This window comes from Lissotriton vulgaris, chromosome 1_2 (assembly GCF_964263255.1).
Source record: "Lissotriton vulgaris chromosome 1_2, aLisVul1.2, whole genome shotgun sequence".
NCBI classification, from domain to species: Eukaryota; Metazoa; Chordata; class Amphibia; order Caudata; family Salamandridae; genus Lissotriton; species Lissotriton vulgaris.
In genome coordinates, this window is record NC_141686.1 from 90,965,282 (window position 1) to 90,977,596 (window position 12,315).

Here is a 12,315-nt window from a genome sequence, read left to right on the forward strand (position 1 = left end):
GGATCCATGTTAAAATATCGATGTTAAGAATATCGATTAAAAAAAATATTGATGTAAAAATATCGATAACAAAAATATCGACTCTCTATACATAAACAGGTAAGTACAATAATTTCGACACAAAAATATTGATGTAAAAAATAAAGAAGTAAACAATATCGACTTTAAAAAATGACATAACTTAAATAAAATTAAATAATATTAGAAATTAATTTCAAAATATTTAATAATTAATGAATAGAAAATGTATTACTTACCATAAAAGGTAGTATAGTGATGTATGTTTGGAACTCAAATGCTTTAAACAGTCAGTGATTTGTTCCTCCTGGTGTCCTTGGCAATCACCCGTTGGCCCAAACAATCAGTATCCAATTTCTAAAGCTTCCAAGTCTGGCACGGGCTTTTTTTGAGTAGTATCAGCATGTGGATAACCCATTATATCAAAATTAGAAGTGAATCCTCTGTCAATTTCCTTTTTTGCACTACACTGATCCCTTTAACTTCTCATGTCAAGATGTTTGTCCCTGCTCCTACCGCTCGCCGCCGCTCCTGAAGGCGTGACCCCCGTGCCTTTCTCTGGTTGTTCCTAAGCGCCAGTTGTGCTTTTGTGCTATTATCCCCTGTGCCTTTCTCTGCTTTGGTTCTCTGCGCCAGTTGTGCTGGTGTACTAGTATCCCCCTGTGCAGTGACCCTGACTGTTGTTTCTTCTTCCTTCGCTTCTCTGTGCCAGTTGTACTGTTGTGCCATTTTCCCCCTGTGTTGTTTCCCCCCCCCCCGTGTGGTGACCCTGGTTGAGTGAGTCCTGTATTGCCGCCGTTATTCCCGCCTTCTGCCGTCGCACCCCGCTCCCCGCCGCTGCTCCCCAGCGGCCCCGCACCCTTCTTGCTTAGGACCTCTCCCCTTCCCATTCGCCACCCCAATCCCGCCTCCCAGCTTCTCCTCCCTCGCTCCGCCCCCCCCTACTCTCCATTTATGGCAGAGTCCGCACGTACGCGCAGCGTTCACGCGCAGCGGGTGCGCCGATTGTGCGCCGGAGGCGCGCCAAAGGCAAGCCCGTCTACGCCCGTCCGCGCCTGGACCGCGCCCATCGTCAGACCCCCTGGCCCCCGCAGATGCCAGCACACCCGCCGGACCTACGACGAAGCCACCCTCTACGCAATCAGCAACGGCCGGATCCCCGGCTGCCACCGTGCCACCCCAGGACGCACCCACGGACCCTTCACCTGCCAATCCTGCAAGTTCTCCTGCATCCGGACCTGCACCGCACCCGCCAAGCCGAGCACCAGCAGCAACCACCTGAAGTGCATCCTGCTCAACACCCGCTCCGTCCACAGACACGCCGTCGAACTCTGGAACCTCCTCGACTCCACATCTCCAGACGTCGCCTTCCTCACGGAAACCTGGATGAACGCCTCCTCAGCTCCCGACATCGCCATCGCCATCCCGGATGGATACAAGATCGTCCGAAGGGACTGCGTCAACCAGACAGGAGGAGGCATCGCCATCGTCCACAAGAATACCATCCGGATCACGACCAACACTGACGACACCCTCACAACCGCCGAACACCTGCACTTCCAGATACACACCGACCCCAAGACCACCCTCAGAGGCACCCTCATCTACAGACCGCCGGGACCACGCACACAATTCAGCGAAGACATCGCCGACTTCATCAGCCCGCACGCTCTCCCCTCCGCTGACTACATGCTCCTAGGGAACCTCAACTTCCACCTGGAGAACAACAACGACCGCAACACCACCAGCCTGCTGGACAACCTCGCCAAACTCGGACTCAAGCAACTGGTGACCACCCCCACCCACTACGCCGGCCACACTCTTGACCCAGTCTTCTCCTCCAGCAAGGACATCTCCTTCAGCCACGCCACCGGACTCCACTGGACAGACCACAGCTGCGTCCACTTCAGCTTCAGAAGGACCACGCTCCACCACCACCCGCAACAGGTTCCCTGCAGATGCTGGAACAAGATCACCACCGACCAGCTCGCCACATCCCTGAGCCAGAACCCTCCCGCCAGCTCAACGAACCCCAACCAAGCCGCCAACAACCTCACAAGGTGGATCAGCAACTGCGCAAACGACCTCGCTCCACTAAAGACCCCCCCCCCCCCCATCAGACCCGGCAACAAGAAAGCATCCTGGTTCACCGACGAACTCAAGAGCTCTAAGAAGAACTGCCGAGCCCTCGAGAAAGCCTGGCGCAGAGACCCGACAACAGCCAACATGACCACCCTCAAACACGCCACCCGAAAACACCACCAGCTGATCCACACCACCAAGAAAACCGCATTCAAAGAACGACTAGACAACAACGCCCACAACAGCAAGGAACTCTTCAACATCGTCAAAGAGCGCTCGAACCCTAGCGCCGGAAACAACGACATCACCCCATCACAAGACCTCTGCAACTCGCTCGCCTCGTTCTTCCACAGCAAGATCGCAGATATACACAACAGTTTTAGCTCACAGCCAACGCACCCTACGACCGCACCGTTGCCCCCCACCACCACCCTCCGCTCCTGGACCCCGATCAACACCGAAGACACCATCCGCACGATGAACTCCATCCACTCCGGATCACCAACCGATCCCTGCCCTCACCACGTCTCCAAGAAGGCTGACTCCATCATCGCACCCCATTTCCGGGACATCATCAACGCCTCCTTCCACACCGCCACCTTCCCAGAGAGCTGGAAGCACGCCGAACTCAGTGCCCTACTGAAGAAACCATCAGCGGACCCCACCGACCTCAAAAACTACTGCCCCATCTCGCTCCTTCCTTTTCCTGCCAAAGTCATCGTGAAGACCGTCAACAGACAGCTGGCCGCCTTCCTCGAGACGAATGGATCCCTCGAGCACTCGCAGTCCGGTTTCAGAGCCAACCATAGCACCGAGACAGCCCTCATCGCAGCCACCGACGACATCCGAGCCCTGCTCGTTAACGGGGAAACAGCGGCACTCATCCTCCTGGACCTCTCCGCAGCGTTCGACACGGTCTGCCACCGCACCCTAGTGCAGCGCCTCAGCAACTTCGGAATCCAGGAGAAGGCACTGGAGTGGATCATCTCCTTCCTCGCCGGAAGAACCCAGAGAGTCCGTCTCCCCCCTTACAGATCAGAGGCCACCGAAGTCATCTGCGGCGTACCACAAGGATCATCGCTCAGCCCCATGCTGTTCAACATCTACAGGAGCCCCCTCGCGGCCATCGCACGCCAACACAACCTCAACATCATCTCCTACGCCGACGACACCCAGCTGATCCTCTCGCTCACCAACGACCCCGCAACCGCCAGAACCAACCTACACGAAGGGATGAAAGACGTAGCCGAGTGGATGATAAACAGCCGCCTGAAACTGAACTCTGATAAGACGGAAGTCCTCATCCTGGGATCATCACCCTCCGCCTGGGACGACTCCTGGTGTCCCCTGCCCTGGGCAGCGCACCCAAACCAACGGACCACGCACGCAACCTGGGCTTCATCCTGGACTCCTCCCTCTCGATGACCGGACAAGTCAACGCCGTCTCCTCGTCATGCTTCAACATCCTACGCATGCTACGGAAGATCTTCCGGTAGATCCCCACCGAAACCAGAAAGACAATCACCCAGGCGCTCGTCACCAGCCGACTGGACTACGGCAACTCCCTCTACGCCGGAACCACAGCCAAACTTCAGGAAAGACTTTAGCGCATTCAGAACGCCTCAGCACGACTCATCCTGGACATCTCCCGACACAGCCACATCTCCGGACACCTGAGAGACCTGCACTGGCTCCCCATCCGCAAGAGAATCACGTTCCGACTCCTCACCCACGCACACAAAGCTCTCCACAACCAAGGCCCCAGACACCTCAACGACCGCCTGACCTTCTACACTCCCACCCGCCAGCTACGATCGACCAGCCACGCCCTAGCCGCCGTTCCCCGCATCCGAAGAGCCACAATGGGAGGAAGATCCTCCTCCTACCTGGCGACCAAGACGTGGAACTCCCTCCCCATCCACCTCCGCCTGACCCAAGACCATCTCTCCTTCAGGAAGCAACTCAGGACCTGGCTGTTCGAGCAGTAGCTCGACCCCCCCCCCCCCCCCCCCACCCTCCCAAGCGCCTTGAGACCCTCCAGGTGAGTAGCGCGCTATACAAATGCTTGATTGATTGATTGATTGATAACAACAAAGTCTTGTTACTTTTACAATCTTATCTTTGCTGTATGTGCTTTTGAACTTTAATCATTCATGAACTTCCCCACTGTAGTTTGCCTTCTGAGCCACTGCTCTCTCTCTCTCTCTCTCTGTCTCTCTCTCCTCGGGCCCGATTCACAGAATGAACTTAAGACTCAATCCTAAACTTACTACGATTTTGATATTCACAGAATGCACTTACTACTTTTGGCATTCACAGAATGAACTTACTACTTTTGGCATTCACAGAAGTTAGGATTTTGTCTTAAGTCTGTCTTAAGTTTGTCTTAAGACAAACTTAAGACAAAAACCTAACTTCTGTAAATACCAAAAGTAATAAGTTCATTCTGTGAATGCCAAAAGTAGTAAGTGCATTCCGTGAATACCAAAATAGTAGTAAGTTTAGGATTGAGTCTTAAGTTCAATCTGTGAATCGGGCCGCTCGTCTCCACTTTTTAAATTGTAAGGGATTCACCGTCTTCTTGTATTCTATCACATAGTCATTGAGTCTTGTTCTTTCCAAACTCAGACCCATCAAAGGAGAAACTCGTATGCAGTCCTATTATCGACGACCTGCCCTTTTTGCCAATGAAAAGTCTGATGTGGACTAGACTCTTGAGTCTTTAAAAAATATAAACCTTGAAGTTATAGGTGTAATTTTATTTAACTCCATTCAGCCCAAAACACTTAATGATGCACAGAAGCCTCACCATGCCTCAGCATGTGATGTCATCCTGCTCACCCTACTATTTAACCCATTTAGAGGTACTTGTGTGAACACGCATGACAAGAAAAAATACTGTCACTTAAATATTTTGTATTCCTCCATGCTCCAGCATCTATACATGAATGAGCTCAGTTCCTATTGTGTTTTGTCTCTTAACAACAGCCAACCACAAATTGTGTGTTTAATAAGCCTATTGGGTAGAGTGCATTGATGAAATTCTGAGTGGCGATGTCACTCTTTTGGTATACTACTTTCTTCAGAGCATTAGACCTTCTCTTTTAAATGGGGCTAACAATAGAAATGACCATGACCCACACCTATTTATACATGCATTTGCATAGTAGACTCCGACAAACCCTGTTTTGTTTTGTCTTGAGATCCTAAATCTGATATGTCCCCAGGTTTTCTGTGCTGGAATTCATTTGAGATCACTGAAAAACTACCTCCTTAAAATTCCCACTAAAAGGCTGGTGCAGAAGTATTCACTGGGCTTCACAGCAAGATGGAAGCTGTGAAATGTAGGTTAAGAGAGATTTGGTGGTATGTGGTAGAGCTAGGACACAGGATATTATCTTTTACCATCCCACATTTCCCTGGGAGTGTAGGTAAATGCAGTGGTGATAGATGTGAATCTACTGCAGGAAGACCATAGATAGCTGGTAGAACGTGTTCCCCAATCAGAGAAGTCACTGGCTGATGATCTGCAGTCCCTCACCTCCAACTGCCACAAACAATTTTCTGACTTAAAGAGTCAGCACTTTTGAAAACAGGGTGGGGGATGTGGCGGGCCCCTTCCATTGCAACGATATATGCATTGCAGAGGGTAGTGAATCCTGAAACATGGTGGACTACCTGGAGGTATGGTTCAGGGACCTAGCACCCCCACAGTAGTTTGAGATACTTCTCAACTGAGCTAGCCCACCAGATGTCGGCCCACTGCCTGCTGGTGGGAACTCCACTAGACTCATATTGGACAGAATGCTTCACTCAAGGACCAAGATGCTATCTTCAAAGAAGCAAGACAACTATACCCCATCCCGAAAGACAACCACTGCATTTTGAATTTCCCTGACTACATGCTAGCGGTCCAGCACCAGAGTGCCTCTTTTCAAGGTGAATAAAGAAAATATTGCAACACATGGGGGGTAAATATACACAACTGTTCTCTACAAAACGTATAGTAATGGTGGATCAGAAAGCCCACTTTTTCGAGGACCCTACGTTTATTCGGGATTGTCTAGAGAGCCATGGCACACCCTCACAGTCAGACGAGCCCAAGACTGGTTGCATTGCCGTTGGCGCCTTTGGGGACTGCGGGGTGGGAGCTCGGCTCCTCTGTGGCTCTGTCTCAGGAGCAGGTCAATAGCGGCGGTGGTGATTCCTGTGGAGCAGAGACGATCGAGGACCCTCCTTGCGGACCCGAACTACTATATCCGGGTCATTATCTTATAAAATAGACCTTCCAACTATCAAACATGATGCCTAAAACATGAAGAAACGATCTAAAGTGACATCCTATAATCATCAGTTGTGAATAATAAAGGGTCACCAAATAGAACACTCCTTTCTCTGAAATATATTACTACCTTTTAAGAACTCATAAGAAATTGTCAACCAGAATAGACTATATTCACTGTTCAAGCCCTGAAGAAGTCCCTGGTTGGGACGAAACGCGGGGCGGTTCCAAAAGTGATGCTGTCAAAAGTTTTTAAAGATTGAACAATAAAGAATAACTGAAACTGAAAACATCGACTTGCTCGTTAAACCAGATATTTTTTGACTTATTCGTTGTTACAAATTGTGTCTAAAGTGTGCTGGGCTACTTTGTGCTGTTAAATTGTTGAAGGTCAGGTTCCTTGAATCCGCCTTTAATTTGAGGGAGTATAGGGAATTGTGCTCCCAGCCCTTTGTTTGCACCTTTCCCTTCACTAAAACTGATAGGGACTTTCAAGACTAGTGCTTGTACCTTATGCTTTGATTCCCTTTCTTTTGTTTGTGCAATAGCGGCAGGATGTCTGCAGTGGTGGGTGGCAGATACCTTCTGAGAACTCTCAGGTGTCCCAAGTTCCACTTCTGAGGCCTCCAATGACATTGACTCTTCTTCCTGTCTGCTGGTGGGCGCTGGGCCACATTCACCCCTCACATGACTGACAACCTCCTTTAAATTGTGGATTGCTGCAGGGTTTCTCATAGCGTTTCCCTTACTTATACATTACCTCTGTTAGGCTCTCCATAGAGACTCGTCAGGAGGAATAGTGTTCTCTGACACAAGGTCAGTTCAGAGGCCCTAGGTGGGCATTTAGGTACACTCCACACACAATCCTTGAGCGATTCTCTGATTAGAGATCCACATATGTCGGGGGCCTAACCATACCTTCCCTAGGCGATACCCCCCTCCCGCGGATTGCCCCAAAGGTAAACGCTGGGCTCCTCTTTTTGTTTTACATTGGGGGCTGCTTTCCGACCCTCACCCCATCCCGATGACTTCCCTCGCATCCCGCTGTATTTAACGGAACGTGCACCTCTTACCTGCAGGTTAGTAGTTCTGCCAATGGGCGGCCACACAAGCCAAAGGGCATTCCTTCACGGTGGCTGGTCCGCTGGTGTGGCTTCTGGTGGTCCTCTCCTTGGAGGCCATGACAGTGGACATCATAGTCTTCCTCCTTCTTCTCAGAATTCCTGTGAAGGAACTCTGAATATTGTTTTCCCCAAAGCAATATAGAGACCATTCCTTGAGGTCATTTTGCCTCTTATGAATCCAAGATGGCAGCAGCAGTTTTCTGATGCAACTTTCTGTTCAGGAGGTATATAAAGAGTGGGTTTCTCATTTTTCCTTGTGTTGCAAGGCAACACAAGCGCACAGTGAACTACTCTGCTTATGCCAGGAGGACCCTGATCTGGATTAGAGCGAGAACCCCTTATAGCCTTACAGCTAGAGCGGTTGACCTTGAAGCTGGGGAACCATGTTCGTTTTTGGCCACTATAGGTGTGGCAGGGTATACTCAGACATGAGTCCCTTTCTCACTGCACCATCAGGATTCAAGCAAGCCGGGCCGAAGACGGCTGAAATGCCAGAAACCGGTCCCCGGTAGCTTGTCTCCTTTCTGGTGAAGAATTGGCTTGGTAGTTTAGTCTGCCCTGTTCCCATGATGCACTGGGCCAGGGACAGACTGATTTGCATATAGCCAGGTTCTGAACTGGGATGGTGCAGTGAGATAAATAACGGTGATGGATCAAGCCCTGATCTTTGGACTGGGTAAGAGTGGTCTGCTTAATTCAGACACTCTGTTCATCACCACCCCCATTTATGAATCATGTTCGAGTCTCGGCAACGACGATCAACATCACTTGAATCCGGGCAAATCACTTAATCTCCCCGTCCCTAACAAAAACATGAATGTGTCCTCATTTAATGAAACTGGTGCTATGTAAAGCGCTCTCATACCCGATGTCTTGTGTCTAGTTCGCACTATATAAAACTCTAAAAAATTAAATTGGAAAACAAAGGGTAGGTTTGGCCTGTGGGAGGCCAGTTTAGGCAGGTCAGCCCTCATCATTGTTGCAGTTTTATATAGCACAAACTCGACCCTAAGGTATCGGAGTGCTTTACATGAGCACTGTGGGCTGCACTTATGCCCCCTCAACTCAGATCAGCTCGGTTTTCTACAGCGCCTCCCTCCAAATCAGCGAAAGGGTCACATATCCCATGGGTCGTACTGGACTACTTCAAATGCGTCTTGGACACATTGCTGGACTGTCGCACCCTCCCCTTCCCAGGGTCCCCAAAGGTCGAAGCCTTCTCTCCTGAGGTACTCAGTGGTCCTTGGAAAGCATGCGGCGCATCTATAACCTTGGGATTGAACTGTACTACGTTATTCCCCTTTTAGTTCACTGACCGCCTGAACAGGATTGAATGCTCAGCCCCCCTTTGTCCCTCTTTTTCCTCCCTTGGATTAGCTGGCATTTAGGGGTACACTCACTGGCCACATAGCTGAATACTTGGAACACAACAATGGGTCTATAGCCTCCTTGGCTACAGAAGTGGCTACAGAATGGGTGGCCTTTATTTGTATTTGTATTTGTATACAGAATTTATAAAGCGCGAACTCTCGCTCCGAAAGTAGCATCCTGGCGCTGATACAGTGTATAAAACAAATGTTAAAGCCTAGGTAGCAGCCATTACAAAACTGTCTGACAGACTGTAAATCCAAGTTTTTAATTGTTTCCTAAAGGCATTCTCCTGAGTCAGAAGTCTGAGATTTTTGGGCATGGCATTCCATGCCTTGGAGGCCAGTACAGTAAGTGTCTTACCTCCCTTGGTTTTGTAATTAAATCTGGGGATGTTAATTAGGTTGCCGCCTGCCGACCTCCGGCATCTTGAAGGGTTATAACTCACGAAACATTTTGCAAGATACTTTGGACCTATCTTGTTTAAGGCTCTAAAAGAGGTCAGCAAGATTTTAAAGAAGATTCTCTTGTGTAGTGGCAGCCAGTGCAAGATCTTAAGTGCACTGGTAGCGGAAGATCTTCTGGGTAGTTTGAGCACTAATCTTGCAGCTGCGTGTTGGAGTTTTTTTAGTGTAGATTTTTTGACCCCGGCCAACAAGCCATTGCAGTAATCCAAACGCGATAATATCAATGCTACTGCCACCGTTTTTCTGGAATCAGTGGGCAGGAACTCAAAAAACTTCTTTAGAGATTTAATAATGCTGAAGCAGCTTCCTGCAGTGTTCCTTACGTGCTGGTCGAAGGAAAGGGTGGAGTCAAATAGGACCCCTAAGTTTCTTGCGATTTCCACTGATTGGGGTGGAGCAGGTGAGTCATCAGGCCACCAGTCCTTGGGACAGAATTGAACATCTTTTCCCAGCGATAGAATCTCTGTTTTGTTGGTGTTACATTTTAAGTGGTTGGTATTCAGCCATCTGAAGACCTCCATCAGGCAGCTCTTAAAATTTTGTTCCATATTTATGGAATTTTTATCCATAGAGACCACTAACTCAGCGTATGATGTAACAAGTATCCCATGTGACTCTACAAGTGAAATAAGGGGGAATCATATAAATGTTGAATAGTAACGGGCTTAAGATGGAGCCCTGTGGGACCCCAGATGGAACTTTTTTTTCTTTGGATAAGAAAGAGTCTAAAGATACTGTTTGGGATCTGTCGGTCAAGAAGGATGTTAACCGTGCCAGGGCAACTTCTGTTATACCTATACTTATCAGCCTGTCAAACAGGATCTCATGCGAGATGGTGTCGAACGCTGCCGTGAGGCCCAATAAGATCAAGACAGCGTTTTTGCCCTCATCCTGCAGGAGTTTGATAGAATCAGTAAGCTCAATAAGAGAAGTTTATTTATTTATTTATTTATTTGCTGGTTTGTATAGCGCTTGAATCAACTCCAGCTGGAGTATCTCTGCGCTTTTGGAACCGGTAATGACAGAAGTTGTGAATGAGTGGGTAGAAACTAGATCTCATTTCTGAACAGTGCAGTTTTCAGGAGTTTCCGGAATGTAAGATGTTCTTTACATTGTCTCAGAGACAGAGGAAGTTTGTTCCATAGAGTGGGTCCGGTAATAGATAGAGCTTTACACCCGTGTCTGTTTTTTTTGGCACGGGGGACCACTAGAAGGAGATTGTTACTGGACCTGAGAGAACGAGTTGGGATGTAAGGGACAAATTACCGCTCGAGATAGGCGGGCCCCTGTCCATTTAGACATTTGTGGATGAGACAGCATATTTTAAATTTGGCTCTTTGTCGGATTGAGAGCCAGTGCAGCTGCTCAAGGAGAGGTTTGGAGGCGGTTCTCGGGGGGACATTAAGAACAAGGCGAGCTGCCATGTTCTGAATGACCTGCAGCTTGGCCAACACCCCTTCGTTGGCAGAAAGCAACAGGCCATTACAATAGTCGATCCGACTTAGAATCAGTGCCTGAACAAGGGTTTTCCTAGCAGAGTCAGGTAGCAAAGGGAAAACTTTGCGTAACAGGCTGATGGTATGGAAGCATATTCCTGAAATGTAGTTTGTGTGTTGTTTGAGTGACAGATCTTGGTCGAATCGAATCCCCAGATTCTTCACGACCTGTTTGGGTTCAGGAACTGCTCCTAGGTCTTGTGGCCACCACTCCGGAGTCCATAGCATTTTAGCCTCCCCAAACAACATTACCTCAGTTTTGCTGACGTTACACTGAAGGCAATTTGAGGACATCCAGTTTGCCACTGCTTTCATGCCTGAAGAAAAAGAGTTCCTAACATCAGCGGAGAGAGTCTTAAAAGGGAAGAGGAGCTGCGTATCATCAGCGTATGATACGGGGATGAAACCATACCTGCGCATCACTCTTGCCAGGGGTGCCACATAGATATTGAAAAGGGTTGGGCTTAAACAGGAGCCCTGTGGCACCCCTTTTGAGATCTCTACTTCTGCTGAATGATACGCACCCATGGTGACTCTCTGGGTGCAATCAGATAGGAAACTCTTCAACCAGTCAAGGGCTTTGTTCTTAATGCCAGCGTTCGACAACCGTTCGGTCAAGATGGTGTGAGACACGGTGTCGAACGCTGCCGACAGATCTAATAGAACCAAGATGACTGAGAGGCCCTTGTCCTGGTACATGTGTAAATCATCAGTGACAGACAGGAGGGTGGACTCCGTGCTATATTTTGGCCGGAACCCTGACTGAGAGTAGTCCAGGGCGCCAGCAAGTTCAATGTATCCGGACAGGTGATGGTTTACATGTTTTTCAATAAGTTTCCCTAAAAATGGTAGTAAGGAAATCGGTCTGAGGTTGGCTAAGTCAGTCCATGGGGTAGCAGTATTTTTCCTGATGGGTCTGACAAGGGCTCGTTTCCATTCTTTGGGGAAGGTACCTGAACTGAGTGAAAAGTTCACCAGTTTTTTTATCTTGTTTCAGTTGAGTGTTTAGGCCGGAAACCTAACTGTTGAGGAAGTAAAATGTTATGAGTGTCAACAACAATTTTCAATTCTTGGGAAACTATCTGCTCTGTAATTTTACCCAAGATAGGAAGGAGGGATATGGGTCGAAGATTAGATAGATCAGTGGTAGGTTTGTTGGATTTCTTCCTTAAAGGCTTTACAATTGCCTTTTTCCAGTCAGGAGGAACCACTCCAGAGCTGAGTGAGGCATTGACTATCGTATTAATAGTAGGAATAATTACATCAATTATCTGATGGAGCATTTGGGTGGGCATGAGTCAGAGGGGGCTCCTGATTTACAAGCCAAAATGACCTCCCGGGCTTGCATAAGGGAAGCCGGTTGAAAGACATTCAGGGTGTGAAGTTTGTTTTCCCTCAGCCTTAAAAGGTTATTGTCAATGGGGGGGGGGGGGGGGGGGGGGGGGGGGGGGGAAGAAGGGGGGGAGGAGGGGCTGGGA

At 48.8% G+C, this 12,315-nt stretch overlaps 1 protein-coding gene across 1 annotated transcript in view; it reads left to right on the forward strand.

Annotated features, from left to right (window-relative positions):
• Window positions 1-12,315, forward strand: part of IL17RA (interleukin 17 receptor A) — a 263,698-nt gene that overhangs the window by 190,294 nt on the left and 61,089 nt on the right. The window lies entirely within an intron of this gene.